Here is a 17,217-nt window from a genome sequence, read left to right as displayed (position 1 = left end):
TCTCAGTTGGCCCAAACACTGGACTGTGTCTGCCTAGCATGCCCAGGGAAGTCCCCAGACCTTGACAAATTGAAACTCACTGGGGCCTTTCCCAAGTGAGTCTCGATTTGTCACATCAACACATTCTTAGCCCAATGTGCTTTCTTTTTTCCTCAAATCTAGTTCACAATTCGTATGCTCCATACTTCACTCAGTTTCTTCTTTGTCTGAATTCTATCAGCAGTTAGAGTTCATGCCACATCAGGAATTTTTATATACTTTCCATCTCAATTAAGGAGACTAATTTTTAAAGAACATTGGGCCAACCTGTCACCTGGCAGGGAAGATAGCTGGATTCTAGATGGCTGCTAGTGCCGTTATAGCCCTGGCCCTGCCCACTAGCCAGGTGCGTGTGCGTGAGGACCCAGAAGTCCAAAAAGAGGGAGAAATAGAGAAGAAGGGCTAGCAGTGTGGGGTGCTTTCTTGCTTTCCATCTTTCTTGTGCTCTGTGTCTATATCTTGTGAGCTCAGGGGCCCTCTGGCAAAAGAAAGAAACCAAAACCCAAACCAAAACCAACCCATAAAACCCCCTTGATTTTTGGTGATAATGTCATTCAAGTTTTGCTTTACTTTGCCACCTAGTTTTTTTTTTTTCTTTTCCAGTGCATTATTATTGTTTTCCCAATTACATTATAAACACCTTGAGACAAGCTCTTTTCATCTTTATCCCCAAAGCTTTCAGTAACAACTGGTGTATTGTGGTTGTTCCACAAATTCAATTAACATCATTACTTCAATGAAATTTTATGATTAGCATGGTTCTTCATACTTTCTATTGCCTTTGGTGTAGATTCAACCTTTATTAATAACTTATTTTTTAAAAATTATTTCATACTACTTAAAAAGGTGAAAAATGATATATAAGATAAAATTTTTTAGTATCTTATTCTTCTATACTTTCTTCAATGAAAATATTTGAATGATGTAAATTAGTTATTTATGAGAAATAATAAATGAAAAACAAGCTACTCTTATTTAAAAACCAGATTGCATATTAACAGGAAGTGTTTATGACCTGAATGGTAAGGACTAGCTGAACACAGGTCTTTCTCCTCTTGTTCCACAATTTTCTCTCAGCATCAAAGAAAGGTTTATTCTCATTTATCAACACTATTACTGATACCAACCCAACAGAAAAGTAAAGTTTCCGTGAAAGAAGAAAGGTAGCTTGTGTAAAGTGTAAACTTCCCCAAATTTTCCTACAACCCGGCCAAACTCAAGTCAATAAATGTGAACAGCACCTGAGATTGGACTCGTGGAACAGTCATTGTTGGGGCCAAGTCCAAGCCATTTTTTCCTTCAGTAAGTGTGCTGACCTGAACGAATTCAATCAGAAAGCTTTATTTAGTCCCAACAGAAAAAGAAAAGCCTCTTAAAAGTAAAAAATAATCTCTTTTAATATATCTACCTTTACACTTATCAGAGCTATCAGAAGAAAATAATTGGCAGACCAGATCATGCTCCTGATATCACATTTTTATCAGTTTATCCAGGTAAGAGTTAAAGTTGTTCACGGGATAAACTGTAAAAGAAATTGTACTCATTGCCCTGTTAAGCCTTGGAAGAAATGAAAAATTTCAGTCTTTGGTGCTGTCAAACTGACACCATTCATCATTCTTGAATTGACTTTCAAGCTTTAAAATAAATAAAACAAACCAGAGGTCCTCTTCAGACCCCATAATAAAGGCAACTCCCGACCATAGCTCATCTTGGTCTTGGAGTCGATAGCAAAGAAAAAAAAAAAAAGATTTCAAGTCCTTAATACTCCTAAGACTGCAAGTCACACTGGAGTCAAACAATCTCAAGGAGTTACTGAAGTAGGTATTGATTGCAAACACTGGGGCTGTTTGTTATTTGATTTTTCAATTCCCAAGGAATGAGGTAAAATTCACATCTCTTCAAAAGAAAGAATGCTCCAGTTCCTGAAAGCCAGAGTTTACGTGACTTGAGTTCATTTGAAGAGAATAATTTATATTGGCATGAATAAATAATAGCAGGGAGTTCTAACTGTCCAAACACGATATATAATACTCTGAGAAAAATTTCGACCACGTTGTAATGTCTCCTATATTTTATGATTTGAGCAACTATAAGAACTGACTCATTTCAAAATCACCAAGTGTAAGAAGTAACTCATTTCAAGATCACCTACCCACTCAGGTTTTAAAGCTGGGTTTGTCAAACAGCGTCCTGACATAGGTTCGAGATACAGGAGCACCTCATGTTGCAATCAACTGTCTCCTCTCTAAGCTTGCTTGGCAGCATGAGAGCAAATGATTTACAAAGGTTATCAGCATGACATTGTGCCCTTTTATCAAGTCTCTCTCTTCATGAGGAAATAATAGATAAATAGCCAGTGAGTTTTCAGAAAACCATAAACCAACTTATTTGGTATGAGAGAGAAAAAGTCTGCATCTTAAATTTGAAGCTAGAAATGTCCCAGCAGTTACAGATTAAGCCTGCACACTGATTCTGGTAGCTATATCTGTACTGAGCACATTTGCAGGTTTTGTTCCCTTTTTGGTCATGTTAAATCTTAACCAATTCCTTTGAATTTACCTAATAGCAGTTGAATATTGTTTGCCACCCTCCTTGGGTTTCTTTTTCTACAAATTAGACTTTTGAATGTCAGGCTTCACTAACAATATTTGTGTTACTAAATTTGGAAAGAAAGATTCAAGGACCAGCCTGTGGCCTGGTGGTTATGTAAGCTAGAGCCCAAGAGACTAATTACGTGGTCAAGTTCCGGATGTGGCTTTAAAAACATGTGTGTGTTTGTGTGTGTGTGTGTGTGTGTGTGTGTGTGTGTGTGTGTGTATGCATATGTGCCCAAAATCTCAAAAGGAAGGAGAGAGAGAGAAGAAGGGATAGAGGTGTGATCATTCCCTATTAGAAGTGCTTTCTCAGGGACCAGCAGATGGCGTAATGGTTACGTTGCTGGACTCCCACATGGCCAATAGCAGTCGAGTCCTGGACCCAGTGGCCTAAAACTCACACCGGGCGCATTTCTGTGCATGCCCAAGATGAGAAGAGATTGTGGTGTGGACATCGCTCCTGTAGGTAGTTTATCACTTTTTGTCTCTCTGTCCTCTGTATTTCTCTCCAGGGAGCAGGAGCCACCTCTGGCAAATTAGAAAAAGATAAAAAAGAAGAAAGGAAGACTTAAAGCATGGTTAATGAACTTCAGTTCTAAGAGTGAAAGATACCTAGACAGAAGAGTGATTAAAACTAGCTTTTATTTCAGTAAGTGGAAAAACAAAAACAAACCCCAAAAAATCAAAAACAAAAATGAATTGTATAGTACAAAGGAAAGTGCTGGACCAGAAATGAAAAAGTATTCATTCTGGTTCCTTCTGCACATATTGGCAGTGGGATCTAAAAACAGTCACTTGACTAGCTTATCTAGAAAGGGAGGACGATGGACTGAGATCCTGTCTAGCATTAAAATTCTGTGGTGAGCTGGGGTTCCACATTGAGCTATTTTACATTTTATTACCCTAAAGGGAGAACAATAAATCTACTTTCCTGATGTAGTGCTCTTAGTGGAAGCATTTGTGAGTAATGGAATTTTACCATAATCTGTCCTCATTTTTACATAGACAATTTAACCAACACCTGTTAGCCTGACTCTAATCCTACTGATTCTATTCCTACTGCAGAGGGCTAAAAATCCCACTTGTAACTATAGTGTGAGAATTCACCACATTATGAGATTAATGACATAGTGATACTGAAATTCAAGTTGAGAGCCAGTGTATTATCTAATATATGTGGGTGAATAAAAAACCCTGTTCTGGTGTTATCCATGGTAGTGCACTGGTAACACGGTGCTCTGCAATGCTGGAGTCACATGGGAAGTCTCTGGTTTACTTCATGAGGTGTCCCTATGCATGCTGGGTACACATGTGTATGCCTAGATGGCTAGTTCTCTGGCTGAGTCTGGGGGTGGCTCATGGAATGAAAATTCTCTTGGGGGCACCTGTCCCTCTTTCTCCCCTGGAAGAAATGAGTAAGTAAACTTTTAAAAAGTTTATTGCGGATGTTATGTAATGTATCTATTGCTGTTAAAATACTGCGGTAGGCTAAAAAATGACTCAAAAGATATAAACTAGAATCTGTGAATGTTATTTTGAAAAAGAGTCAGCATATGTGACTATGTTAAACACTTTTTCTTTATTCATGATATAGTGCATGTGCATGCATATGAGAGAGAGAGAGAGAGAGAGAGAGAGAGAGAGAGAGAGTTGAGCACCCTCCCTAGGCTCTGGTCATGTTATTATCCTTTTCTCCAGTCCCCCAGCCCATCAGATCTGAGGCACTTGTGTGCATGCCTGGCACATTTCAAGCTGACTACACTGGGGATTTGAACTGTGGTTCTCTCTAAGTTAAATATCTTCAGATGGAGAGGTCATTTTAGATGATCTGAACAGTCACTGAGTGCAATCACATACATCTTTAAAAGAGGCAGGCAAGGGACCAGCAGTTAGCATAATGGCTATGTCGCTGGACTCCCACGTAGTTAACCACGGTTCGAGTCCTGGACCTGGTGGCTTAAACTCACTCCGGGCGTGTGTGCGTGCGTGCCCAAGATCCCAAGAGGAGAATGGAGGAGAAGGGATTGCGACGTGGCCAACCACCTGGGGGGTGATTTCTCGCTTTCTGTTTCTCTGTCTCTCTCTGTCTGTCTGGCGAGCTCACGTGCCTTATAGCAAAAACCTCTCAAAAAAAAAAAGAGGCAGGCAAAAGGAGATTTTACACGGACAGAGTGAATTAACTATGTGACTGCAGAGGCAGAGAATAGAGTGGTGCAGTCATATCCAAGGAATGGGGACAGCTACCAGAAGCGGGAAGAGGCAAAGAATAGATTCTCTTCTAGAGCCGCCAGAGGGTTTGCAACCCGGATACACATTTTTTCAGCTCAGTGAACTGATTTTGGACTTCTGGTCTCCAGAGGAATTATCTGCAAAAGAACTCATTTCTATTGTTGCAAGTCACCAAGATAGTGGTAATTGTTACGGCAACCACAAGAAAATCATGCATATGCCAATATTTATTTTAAATTTTCTTACCAAAAAACATAGATAATGCAAGTCTTGATGTCTGAGTTCTGCTTGACAGCTGCAGCACAGGCATCTTTGTTCCCATTTTGCTTCCGTTTGCCATATATTTTTGTAGATCCGCACACAATGAGGTTTTTTATTTATTTATTTATTTATTTTTATTTTTATTAATCTTAGGAGGAATTTGTGTTCATGATGGTATGGTATGACACTTATTTTTGTTAATGGAGCTTATGGTGGAATTTTTCTTGAGTTGCTTTTGTCTCCAGGAAGCTGAATTTGAAATGTTTTTACCTCTTAAACATATGGGCCCCGAAGTAAGTGTTTTCCTTTTCTATCAAGTTGAAATTCCTTGCATATTTCCCTGGCCTGAGCCCACACATCTATTTTGACTTCACTATCTCATCATGAAAGTTTTTCGTGAAAGTTATCTTAAAGTCCTTTCCAGAAAAAGGAAATAAATACAAACTAAATAAATAAGATAGGTACTGCTGGAAAAATTTTATCCAGCTACTAGATATTTGTTAACAAGATGTTTGAGATGGTTATAGGTATAAAATATAGTACAAATTTGGAAGTGTTCTGCATTCTCAATGGCTAAAAATAAAATACTATTTAAATGTTTCTTTACATCAAAATCTTTTACACATTTTTGATAAGACTTACATAATGAATGAAATTTCAGAGCTTCTTATGGCCTTGGAATCAGATCATCCTATTAGGTTAATAAATATAACTTAAACAAGTGGTATATATAAACATACTTAGAATTCAACATCTTTTTTTGTCCTCTGTTGCTCATTCAAAATGCGATCAGTAACGGTATTCCTTCAAGGGTAAAAATGGCTACAGGTACCACAATTATTTTTGTCATTCTTCTATGTTAGATCTTCTATTAACTGTGTGTCTTGGGACTAGCAGTTAGCATAATGGCTATGTCGCTGGACTCCCAAGTGGTCGACCGCGGTTCGAGTCCCAGACCCAGTGACTTAAACTCACGCCAGGCACATATGCTTGCGTGCTCAAGATCCTGAGAGGAGAATGGAGAAGGGATTGCGGCATGGCCATCCCCCACGGGGGGTGATTTCTCACTTTCTGTCTGTCTCTCTCTGTCTCTCTGGTGAGCACATACGCCCTATAGCAAAAAATCCTCTCAAAAACAAAAACAAAACAAAATGAAAAACCAAAATAAAAACTGTGTGTCTTGAACATAGTCTCAATAAGGATATCTGGCCTTATGCTAATGAAAAGTATGGACTGGATTTACTGCAACATATTTTTTTCTCCATTCCAGTCTGAGCCTGCCTCAGACATGGAAGCCTGCAGTAGTGAAAGAGCCAACCATAGTTTCTCCTCCTCTGTTCACCAAACCAGGAACCACCACAGCACCCTGCTCTCCTACTTCTAGCTCCTTCCTTCTGCTAGCTATTAGTTCTTATCCTACAGAATCCACAAGAGGAGCAGAGAAAAAGAAAATTCAGGGATTTGGAGAGTTTTGATTCAAAACTGTACCATCATTAACCAACAATATGCTCAGTGGTCCTAGTGGGTGAATCCCTCCTTCGCAGTGCCCGTTCATGGGTTCTTAGAGGTCTCTGTGCCCTCTTTGACTCTCTGCCATCAACAGGTGAACCACTGATCTCTTTCCAGAGGGCGGGGCAGGGGGATCGTGAAGACTCAGCTTCTTGCACACATTCTGAGTGTCCATTTGGACACATTAGCATTTTGTCCCCCCAAGGTCTTTTTTCCCCTAGAATGTCCCTATGAAATAGGACTCAGGAGCTACAGGTAGCCATTTTATCCTGGGAAGGCAGCCTAATTGCCACATGGCAGCACTCTCTTGATTTTGTTTAAAGGCAATGTCAGACACTCTCTCTTTCCCGAGGCTGTGGGGGAGTTAGCTGTCCCTAGGCTGTGGGGGAGTTAGATCCAGGTGACTGTCTACTCACCTGTCTCAAGGTTGAGTTGGTACCTATCCTTTTGGTTGCTTCACTCTCAGGGGCACATTCCTGAGCACTCCCTTGAAAGATTTGAGGTGAAGGGACTGCTGATCTTCCATTAGGCTGAATGAAAATGATTTCCCTCAAAGATAGTTTTATCATGACATCTTTATTCTTTTTTCACATTGTGACTCCTTCTATTGGTCCATGATTTGCTGAGAGGATTAAATTGTCACAGAATTGGCTAGTTGAATATCTGGGCATGTGTCTTCTTCTCACACCTCCAATGCTATCTATATTGTCCAGTAATGACTCCTCATGGCTGAGGTAGAAAGTATAACATCCAAAAACCTTGGTAACTTATAGCCCTCAACCCTATTTGTGCACAGAATGACTCAAAAAGTGTTCTAGGGCACACTTGTCTAGACTGCTTTTTGCTCAATGACTCAAAAATCTCTGGGACTTGGAAACTAGGAGTTCAAGGTTTTTAAATTTTTTTTTGGAGACATGTTTTTTTATTTTTATTATTTATTTATTTGCTATAGGGCACATGGGCTCACCAGAAAGACAGAGAGACAGAAAGCGAGAAAACCCAGCCCCCTTAGGGGGGATGGCCACACTGTAATCCCTTCTCCATTGTCCTCTTGGGATCTTGGGCACATAGGCACATGTGCCCAGTGTGAGTTTAAGCTGCTGGGTCCGGGACTTGAACCGTGGTCGACTACATGGGAGTCCAGCAACATAGCCATTATGCTAACTGCTGGTCCCAGAGTCCAAGTTTTTGAAAACTAAAATATAATTCTAAAGGGCTATGTTTTCTTTCATTGTTATGCATATTCAAAGAGGCAAGAATGATGCTATGCACACGGAGATCTGGGTCACTTTTGGTGAAAAGATCATGGATACAATGAATGAATGATGCTTTTATAAACAGTTAATTTTATATAGTTTGCATCCTAAAATTGCATTTTTCTTGTGTAAAATGTGGTAAGTTCATAAGCAATATATTTATCAGAAAATGATTAATCCATTAATCTATGTTGTTAGTTTGTATTTCCTTTTTATTTTCCCTTTTATGATAGAACCATTTAGCAGATAATCAAATATGTATCACACACATAATTTCTTGATGTGTGTGTCATTACTAAAACTGTTAGTATTAGTGGAGACACTATAGTTTAAGTGGTGTTTTTAATTCCAATTGTTTTCTGAGGCTTATATTCTCCTAAACAAAGTAATAATACTGAAAAAAGTTTGATTTATTTTATAGAGATATAAATTTCTGGGAAAATCTGTTTCCAAATGTACCATATTAAAAAACATATTTTCGTGATATTTTAGCTAAGAATTATAATGAATGCTTCAGGAAGCCAAATAAAATGTACCACAAAGAAAAGCATTTGCTCTGCTGATTCATTTATGTCACTGTGCTTTGGGATAGCATGCAGAAGCCATCTATTATTACTATGAATATTTGGGCAATGTCAACATTGAGCTACCAAATCAGTCTGGAAGGTAAAAGATGCTTCACCTAGGTATTTTTATTCATGGTCTTGTTTTGATGTAAATTTAAATTCACTCTTGAGAACCTTAAACCATAACATTAAACCTAAAATAAAAAATTATATCTAAATATTTCTATGAGCAGATAGAAATTTATATTTAAAGTCAGGAATAACAGGCAGTTACCCATATGGAGTGACTTAAGAGGCTTTGTGGGTAGGGCAAAGTTCCTCCTCGTAAATATTAGTGCCTGATGTCAGCATTAGAGAATTTGTCCTTGCCTTCTCTCTTCAAATACAAATATCTCCTTCCTCTGAATTATCATAATGACGAGATATTTTTTTCAGAAATAAATTTGTCATATTGATTTTTTTCTTTTTTTGGTAGGGAGTGAGGTGGCAGGTAGAACTGAGAATATGGAAACCTAGAAATGATCATAAAGGAGATGGTAGAAACACAAAGATGTTCAATGATAGTCTTGATATCTTTAAAAAAAATTGTCTCAGGAAAACTTTTAAGAAACTTTCACTTGTTTCCATGATTTTAACTATCATTGTGTTAGTTACTCATTGCTGTGAAACACATTACTCTGCAGCTTAGTGGCTTTAGCACACACTGAATGTCTCACAGTTTTTGTGGGTCTTGACACCGGCAGAGTTTACCTAGGCCCTCTACTTTCTGGTATCTCATTAGACTGTAATCAACATGTCCACCTGGGTTAAGGTCTCACCTGAAGGTCTGACTGTGACGAATCCACTTTGAAGCTAAACTCCATGGTTCTATCAAAGATTCAGTTCTTTAAAAACTTTGGGCAGAGGGCCTCAGTTCCTCACTGACTATGGACTGGAGCTAGCCTTCAGCTTGTGTCATCTGAGGCTTTTCAATACAGCAGGTTGTTTCACCAAAGCCAGCAAGCGAGAGCAAATCTATTAGCAATTTGGAAGTCACAATATTTATAACCTAATGCTGAAGTATAAATGTGGGTCTCACTTATCCCCTCTCTAATTTATATATTGAAATGTTCATCCTCAAGGTAATAACATTAGGATGGGAATTATTTTCAAACAGCCAGGTCCAAGACTTGAAATGTGGAGTGAATCATGTGGGATCCAGTGCCTTAACCTCCACGCCAGGGACCAGTAGTTAGTGTAATGGCTATGTCGCTGGACCCCCACGTAGTTGACCACGGTTCGCGTCCCAGACCCAGTGGCTTAAACTCACGCCGGATGCATGTGCATGCGTGCCCAAGATCCCGAGAGGAGAATGGAGGAGAAGGGATTGCGGTGTGGCCATCCCCCTGGGGGATGATTTCTCGCTTTCTGTCTCTCTGTCTCTCTGTGTGGCGAGCGCACGCACCCTATAGCAAAAAACAAACAAACAAACAAACAAAAAACCTCTCCAAAACAAAACAAAACAAAACAAAACAAAACAAAACAAAAAACCTCCACGCCACCTGTTGCCTGATGGCCTGTAAATTACTTTTAAGGGGTTTGGTGTTCAAGAATTATTAGTTGACTCATATTCTTTTGACTATTACAAAATCGGTACTTTTAAACAACTAAGAATGATTTCATTTTTTTCCCCACAGAGTGTGTGCACTCACTCGGAACAGTCAGAGAGAGGTAAAATGAGAAATCACCCTCTGGAGAGGATGATTATACTGACATAACAATCCCTTCTCCTCCATACTCCCCTAGGGATTTTGGGCATATGTACCCTGCATGATTTTCAAGCCCCTGGGTCTGGGACTCAAACTATAGTTGGCTATGTGGAAGTCCAGAACCTTAACCACCACACCACCTACTGGCTAAACAACTTAGAAATTTTTAAAGTTCATTTATTTATTTCATTCTCCTATATGAGAATATATGAGAGAAAGGGAGGGAGAGAGACAGAGAGAAAGAAATAGCACCCCCAGCAGGGTCCCAATAATATGATCCACCCCCAGACATCAGCCAGCCTGGTATCATGGGCAAGAATGTGTCTGGCATACTCAGAGAAGTTTCTAGACTTAATTTAGAAAATTTCTCATGATTGATCATCTCACATAGCTTCCCATTTTACCACTGTACATTGTCTAGTCTCCATGAATTTTTAAACAATTGTAAGTTAAAGCTCCCCATTTATGCTTATTTAATACATTGATCTATCCTTTTATTGTGTGTGATTTTTCTGTATCATAGATCAATAGGGCCAGCAGGTGGTGTAGTGGTTAAGGTGTTGGACTCCCACATGGCCAACTGTGGTGCGACTGGGCACATGTGTGTGCATGCCCAAAAACTCCCAAGAGGTGAATGGAGAAGGGATTGTGGCATGGCCATCCCTGCATGGGACGATTTCTCACTTTACTTCTTTCTGTTTCTCTGGCAAGTACACAGGCCCTAAGGCAAAAACTTAAAAAAAACAAAAACAAAAACAAAAACAAAAACAAAACAAAAACGTCATCCCCTCATGGTAGTAACTGCTTTGTTAAAAATTTAGGCCTCTAAACTTGGCAAACCATGATTATCATTGTATTGAATAAAGAATTAGTATATGCTCTAATTTATATTATTTTAGGGGGCCAGCAGGTATTGTGTTGATTAAGGTGCTGGACTCCCACATAGCTGACTGTGACTCAAATCCCAAATCTGGCAGCTTGAAAATCACACTGGGTGGATGTGCATGCATATTCTAAATCCCAGGAGAATGGAGGAGAAGGGATTGTGGTGTGGCCATCCCCTCTAGGGGGTGGGATACGGTTGATTTATTACTTTCTCTTTCATTGACTCTCTCTGTCTCTCTTCAGCAAGTGTTTGTGCCCTATGGCAAAATCTTAAAAAGTTAAAAGATATATGTCAGTTTAGTTTTAGACCTGCATCAGTAGCAGACTGTTTTAGTCCATGTGTGCTACTATAACAGAATAACATAGACTAGGTAATTTGTGAAAAAATTAATGTTACCATTGTTTTGGAGGCTGGAAAGGTCAAGACGGAAGCATGGCCAGGGTTAGTGTCTGATGAAGATTGTTTCTCATAGATAGTTCTATCTAGATGTCTTCACATGAGGGAAGCAGCCACTAGGCACTCAGAGGATAGAAGAGTAAAAGAATAAAAGGGAGCTTAAGCTAGTTTCCTTGGCCCAATTAGAAGGCACTAGTACACTCATGAGGGTGTAATCTCTTGCCTTAATCACTTCCCTGGAAGGCCTCACTGCAATGGAGATTAGGTTTCAATATGATTTTGAGGGCATATACACAGTCAAATCAGAGCAGGAATTGAGCACTTTTCTTAACGTCTCATTATCTTTATTAGAGTGCTTCATTAGAGTTAGGAAAATATTTCGTTGTAAAATAGGCTATAACTTAACAGTAATATATATTTTAAGGGATTTTTTTCCCTTGAAGTTACCTACAGCATTATTGACAGTGGTAGACAAATGTGTAGATATGTAGGGTCAGACACAAAAAAGGAAAACATAAAGACATTATTGAAAAAATATTACTGCCTACCTACTTATTTTTTCACAATAAGTTTTACATTTTCTCTATTCTTTCTTTCTTTCTTTCTTTCTTTCTTTCTTTCTTTCTTTCTTTCTTTCTTTCTTTCTTTCTTTCTTTCTTTCTTTTCTTTTCTTCTTTTTTTTTCAGTATAAAAATCTTATTTAGTCATCATGGGAATCACATAAAATTTTGGATGAGAGTGGGCATTGTGATTCTCTGTTGAAAATGTCCCAATACCTGGAAACTGAGTAGCTCCCATGTCTAAAATGACTTTATTGATACAGGAGACACGGCAGCTCTTTAAGAGATTTTATTCTGTATGTAACAAACTACAGAGAGAACTCCTAATAAAGATATTGTACTTGTGACATTCAGGGAGCACTACTAATCACATACGAGATCACTCACAGACCTGATTCATCACTTGTTTGGATATTTAATTGTTTTGTGCAATAATTGAAAATCTAGTCCTCACATGTACCCTAATTCCTTGATGAAAAGGATAAATTTTACAAGAAAAATCAATAGAAGTTTATCAAGAAGAATCAATAGTCTAGTGGAGCTGTTGTAATACTAATTTGACACTTTCAGGATTACTTTACATTCATTCAGTATGTGTTTATTGAAAACCTATTCAGTGAAAGGTACTATCACCTAAGATGAATGCTGTGTAATTGTAATGCTATTATCCCAGTGTATCCTGCTATGCAGGAGGAGATAATTCAACTGAGAAATGGCCTGTTATTTTATTAGAATCTGTCCTATCAGGTGACCCGAGACACTAGACAGACTATGACCAGTGAACTGTTCAGAGGACTCTGGTAAAGCCTATTTATTCCAGCTTTTATCAAGCGTCTTTATAGAGTGCTTTCACTTATTGTTAGAACTTGAGTTTCAGGTCCTAGAAGAGATCATAGGAAAAAATAGAAAGTGCATGTTCACGCATGTAAGTTATATGAGCAAATATAACATTATAAAAACATAATTTTTGAATGACAAAGACTAGAATGCATCAAATGAAAACCCACATTAAGGTTGTGAACTAGGCCAGAGCAAAATAGTTCTGGATAGAAGCTGATAGTTCAAAAAAATTCTGTTGAGTACCTCCAGGCCGATCTCAAATTTTGCTGCAATGATCAGAGCTATCGATGAGTTATGTGCATCCCAGGAATTTCCACACACTGATCTACATTTACTAAGCTGTGTTAAGTAAATAGTTAGCCATAACAGCAAAAATATTATGAATTTGGGGTTAGATGTCACCGATTTCTAAACCTGACTCTGATACAAGGCAAATTATACCTGTATCTGCACCTCAGTTTTCTCATTTATAAAATGGAATAGTTTCTATAATATTGAATAGCTCTGACAATTAAAAATACAATAGATGAGGCCAGTAGGTGACATTGTGGTTAAGACGCTGGACTCTCATATGGTTGACCTACTCTATGGTTCAAGTCCCAGACCTGGTGGCTTGAAAATCATACCAGGCACATTTGTGTATGTGACCAAAATAACAGGAGGAGAATGACGGAAAAGGGATTGTGGTAGGCCCCCAACCTCACCCTGAGTTATTTCTCACTTTCCTTCTCACAATCTCTCTCTGCTTCTCTCTGGTGAGCACACGTTTTCTATGGCAAAAACCTTAAAATAAATACAATAGAATGCAACAATTTTAAAAACGGCTGTAGTAAAGCTTTCCAGACAAACAGAACCAATAGGAAATATATATATATGTATATATATATATTTACACCAATATTTATATCTACCTAAGCATATGTATAGGTAACCCTGACTTAGGACAGTTTGATTTACAGTTTTCTGATTTTCTGTTAGATGATTCTGCCAAACTATAGGCTAATGCAAGTATTCTGACCATGTTTAAGGTAGGCTAGGCTAAGCTAGCTAATATTTGGAGGTTCAGATATATTAATTTTCCTCATAAAATTTACATAAGACTTACATGAATTAGTAAATTGAAAACATCTGGCACAAAGTAAGCCCTTTTCTTTTAAAAAAATTTTTTAGATGTTTGCCATAGAGTCCGTGCACTTGCCAAAGAGAGACAGAGACTGAGAAAGGGAAAGTGAGAAGTCGCCCCACTCCAAGGGGGGATGGGCACGCCACAACCCCTTCTCCTCCATTCTCTCTTTGATCTTGAGCATGCATGCACACATGCCCAGCATTTATTTCAGATCGCCATCCCTTCAAAGGGCTAACTTCTTCTGGGGCTGGTGTTCAGTGCCTCCATCATAGTTGTGCAATTCTAACGATTGTGCATATCCTTCTAGTAAACTGTAAGCTCCTCCATGCCAAACTTTTCTCTTTGGTCATTATATACTCTATAGAATAAAATACAATACCTAATACATGATACTCAATAGATTTTTTTGCAATATGAATATGTAATGAAATATTTTTCTTTGCTATCCAGTGCTAAGACACATCTGGGTCATTGATTTATGTTAAGGACTTGGCCTATAGTCCAGTGTAGTACAGTATAAATTCTTGTACAAGTACAGTACCATCCTAGACAGTTTCTCAAAGATAATTCAAAATAATGCATTTTGCTATAGTCAATGTTTTATTTGCCTTACGTTTGGAATTCCCCAAACCTATGAATTAATGTTAAATTAGTTTTCTAGAGAAGTTCATAGTTGGGGACCAGCAGTTTCTGTAATGGCTACATCGTTGGACTCCCATGTAGTCGACCGCAGTGCAAGTCCTGGACTCGGTGGCTTAAACTCACGCTGGGCACGTGTGTGTGTGTGTGCCCAAGATCCCAAGTGGAGAATGAAGGAGAAGGGATTGCGGCATGGCCATGCCCCCAGGGGATAGTTTCTTGCCTTCTGTCTCTCTGTCTCTCTCTGTCTTCCTGGCAAGAGCATGTGCCCTATAGCAAAACCTCTTCAGAAAAAAAAAATACGTTCGTAATCAAGGAAAAAATATTATTGATTTATTTTGGGATTCTAATTTTGTAAAATTTCAGAGTATTTTCATACATTTGATAAATTCCAACATCATATATATAATTTTATTGGTCATTTACATGTTTTCCAGGCTATCATTGATCATTCTGAGTCTAGACTCATAATTCAGCTATTCATTCTTACTATAAATAATATGTACAATATATTATGTAAAATAGCAATTATTTTTAAGAATCGTGTTAAATATTTGGTTTATCTTTGGGCCCTATATACATAAACATATTTACATATTAATAGCATATAATAATCTATAATATATCTCAAAAATATAAAATTCCAGTTATTAAATACCAGACTTAGCATTGGACAATACAGAAATATCTCAAAAAAATATAAACATTTAAAACTATTTTATGTACTTCATCTCTGGATAAAAAGTCAGCTCATGTTTTGTTTCTTGTGGGCTTTATCTGTTAGTCAAGTAAGAGCCATTAGAAATTAATTTACAGGGGGCCTGGCAGGTGGCATGGTGATTAAGGGCACTGGACTCCCACATGGCTGACCATGGTTTGAGTCCTGGACCTGGCTGCTTCCCTTCTCACTTTCTCTGTCTTTCATCAAATTTAAATAAATAAATAAATAAAGTTAAATAAAATCTTAAAAAAACAAAAAATTAATTTACAGGTATAATTTGAGCTCTGCATTTACTTATTCCAATTCCTTTTTAAAAGCATTTTCCTAAATAAATGACTCCCCAGGTTGCCTATAAGTCATAGTTAACATTTAGTCAGTCAACTTCAAAATAAACTTTTGTTCATGCCCAGATTACTGATAAGGCAAGCTTTTAACTTATCCAGTGTTTCATCTACTTAAAAATTGATTCTCAATGAGAATTTGGCAACCAACAAGCCCTAGTTCCCGTGAATTCCTGGTTTAATAAGAGCCTGCCATGAGATGGATGAATAGACTTTCTTGGGTTTAATTTTTGTTCCTCTCTTGTTCACTCTCTGCATTTGTGAAACTCTCTTTTGAAGGTCTCTGAATGTACAAGAAAAATTGCTCACAAGCTCTTTATGCCTTTTCAATGGGAACAGCAGAACTTAATGCTGAAAAACACCAGGTTTTAATAAAGTTGTTTTAAAAAATATATAAAAACCCTTAAGAAAAAAATGAGAACCTTCAGTTTTTTGCAAGTACTGTCATCATGAGTGATTTCATATTTCATATACCAGGTCCAAAATGTTCAGAATAGCATATAAAACTTAAGTTGGAAATAAAAATCTTGTCCTTTTTTTGCCAAATGGGTTAATATAATCCTGCATTTTGACAATCATCCAGATTTATTCTTTAGGACTCTTGGTGTGAAAACTCAGATTTAGTTACCATAATTGTTTCCTTCTCTGCCAAGGCCAGGCATCTCCAGAATTGGGTTATTTTAGAATTTGTTTATTAGTACATATGGACAGAAACTAATAATAACCCAGAAAAGGGTTTAGCTTACTACAGAGTACACGTTCAATAAATATTTGTTGGATTGCAATGACCTTGTGAGGCACTGACGAGAAATCATCAGATATTAATGATGTCTGCGAACCTTTTATCGCAGTTACTTTCAAGTCAGACGTGAAGCCTACTTTCCATTCTCAGTCTGGAGAACCTATTATCTTTAAAGGCTTTGTTTGCAAAATACATTATCAGTGAAAGCAAAATATGCTGTCAAAAAGATACTCCGTGTTTACACAGAACTCAGTAAACTATTTTACACAGTAGTAAAAAATAAAACCAGTCATGTCTCATCCTGCTCTAGAATGTCAGACACTGCAAATTTGTAGGTCTCAAAAAACTATTATAAATGTGCCCCAGGGATACCATAAGATTTCTAAAATTCACATATGTACTCTCACTAGAAAAATTTGCGTTGATTCATTGTGTTGGAACGACCATTCCAAGTTTTCCTACAAAATAAATTTCTCAGAGTATACCTAGAAGCCTCAAGTAGTGAATGTGATTTGTAAGTCCAATGCATATTGTAAGGCCAAACACTCCCAGTTGGAGTTAGAAATTTTATTTCACGTGGAGGTTTTAAAATACAGGTTTAACTGAAGAAAGACGTTATAGAGTAAGTCATAAAAACAGGGCTCAGTCTCAATATTATAAAATAATTATGCCAGTAAAGAAATTACTATGAGGGAGTCTTTATTTGGAATACAATATAGGCTTCAATAGCTAACAGAAATTATTGGTTAAGACTGAAGTTAAGG

General features: G+C 37.7%; 1 pseudogene; it reads left to right on the top strand.

The window, feature by feature from the left end:
- The first annotated feature begins 4,863 nt into the window (after window positions 1-4,863).
- The window catches only part of LOC102491764 (ADP-ribosylation factor-like protein 4A), a 58,096-nt pseudogene continuing 45,742 nt past the window's right edge, over window positions 4,864-17,217 (top strand).

The sequence above is a fragment of the Tupaia chinensis genome, unplaced genomic scaffold (genome assembly GCF_000334495.1).
Source record: "Tupaia chinensis unplaced genomic scaffold, TupChi_1.0 Scaffold000009_1, whole genome shotgun sequence".
Classification (NCBI taxonomy): domain Eukaryota; kingdom Metazoa; phylum Chordata; class Mammalia; order Scandentia; family Tupaiidae; genus Tupaia; species Tupaia belangeri.
Note: the sequence above shows the minus strand (reverse complement) of the source record. Positions and strands in the feature narration are given on the sequence as shown.